The sequence below is a fragment of the Apteryx rowi genome, unplaced genomic scaffold (genome assembly GCF_003343035.1).
Source record: "Apteryx rowi isolate R43461 unplaced genomic scaffold, aptRow1 scaffold_19, whole genome shotgun sequence".
Classification (NCBI taxonomy): domain Eukaryota; kingdom Metazoa; phylum Chordata; class Aves; order Apterygiformes; family Apterygidae; genus Apteryx; species Apteryx rowi.
The window spans coordinates 2,983,317-2,985,401 of NW_020448196.1; positions in this window are offsets into that span (position 1 = coordinate 2,983,317).

Below are 2,085 nucleotides of genomic sequence, written 5' to 3' on the forward strand. Positions count from 1 at the left end.
GCAGCAGTATTTGGCGACTGCACTGAAGGGCTTAATATGCAATATTTTAACAAGGATCCCTAAAGAAGCTTAACTTCTGGATATGTAAGTTATTTAATTTCATAAAATTGGACTGGTATTACAACAAACAAAAACCCCTATAGCCTACAGCTGGGCATCACTCTGAACCAAGAGCTTCCTTTGTCTGTACTGTGCATCACCTAGGTTTTAAGCAACCCTTAATAACTTTTCCCACCCCTTTAACATCTAATAAGCAGACTCCACCCAAACCAGCAAGCCCATCTGACCAAAGGCCAAGAACCACCCCAAACCATGCCCCCTCCCAGATAGTTGCCCCCTCTGCTGCAGTCCTCAGAAACAGTTAACATTGGCTCTGAGGGAGCAAGGGATTCTGGAGCCAAGGACAGTCCCCAAACCTTTTCTCCCTCAAAACAGCTTGCTAGCTGTATAGTGCACCTGCAGGGTACAAATGATGCCGCAGCCAAGCTAAATTAATGGCTAGTTTCTACCAGGAGTAATCCAACCATCCTGTTATTACCCCCAGCTTTGTGCTCCCATCATTCCCTTACACCTTGGCATCCATTTGACCTAACAGTGAGATAATTGAACTGATAGAAAATTAACCCTTAAAGTTTTCTGCCAATTCAACTTGCCAGTCTGGTGTCAGATAAGCGCTAGTTCAAGAGAAGGAAAGGGGAACATAGCCTGGGAAAAAGCAGGGCCACCCCTCCAGTGACAGCTAGCTGTTAGAGAAGCTCAGATCTTAAGATTGCCTTCAGTGCACTAGGTCACTCTAGCAGATAGTTCACCCGCGGATGAAGAGCCACTTGTTCCTACTTAATGGCCAAACTTCCAAAATGCATCTTGGCATCCAAGGCATAACTTGCTATTTCAAAAGGATATTATAGTGTTGGGAGAAAAATTAAACCATAGTGTTTGAATTTAGAGAACAAATGATTCTCACTTTTGCGACAGAAGTGACACATTCAGTATTTACTGACAAGCTACTGAAGTAGTTGTAACATTTTTTCCAAAGGGGTTTTATGCTACAGAAAGTGAGACTTGTTAGGTCTTGAATAGTGAGGGGGAAGAGAACAAGGTTATTGATAAGAAGGCATTCAGGTCCAAGAGTAGCAGAAGTCCAGCTTCACTACCTCCTCCTTCATCAAAAGGAGTCTTGACCTAATTCCAGTCCCAACGTTTTGTTCTAGAAGAACTAACAGCTTCCCTAATGCTAAATGTTAGCAATATATACCCAGTGGGTATTGCTTAGTAAGTCTCTCCAGTCCTACGTTTGTGTGATACTGAGCTTTAGTAGCATACACAGAATTAAGTTTCTAATTGAGCAAGGAGGCAGTTACTTGGAACCAGAGTTATCTGAAAGTTAGTTACTTGCTTGCAAAGTCCTAAAAGTTGTTTTGCAATCTGATGGCTAAGTATACGCAAACACCCTGAGTTCTGTGGCTAAAGACTCCTCTTTATTTGTGCTTGGCCACGTTTATTTAAGTTGTTCAATTTAGACTTATTTCGGGGAGAAGCAAACTGCATTTTTGCTGGACAAATGAGCTTTCAGTAGTAGGGGGAAAAAAAAAAGAAAAGGAGTGTTAAAGATGTCTAGAAATAGTCACACAGGAATAAATAGAGGCATTAAAAAAAGGTTAGGACAGGTGTCATTAGTTTTGGCAAATAATTTGAGCACCAGAGCAATAGTTTACTGTCTTCTTCCAGAAGAGGTGGGAAGGCAAGATAAATAGAGGATGATGCGGGCACCCCTCAAACCAAGTACTGCCATATGCCGTAAGAAGTTCTGTCTCTAAAACGAGTCACCCATCCGGGGGTGGGGAGGAAGCACGGAACAGGTTTTCCCAGTGAAATTCAGCCAGAGACGCAGTGGCAGCACAGCCCCCTCCGAGCTGTGACGTGCACCACAACTCCCATCCTGCTTCAAAAGTCCGAGTTGTGGAAGCAGGCAGAGCAAGGCTTTCACCAGAAGCGGATGAATACGATCAGAGGTTACTTCTTAATTTCAGACAGATGAATCACCATGACAATGAAGATCTTTCTAACGCTGTCATTGGGGGGGGG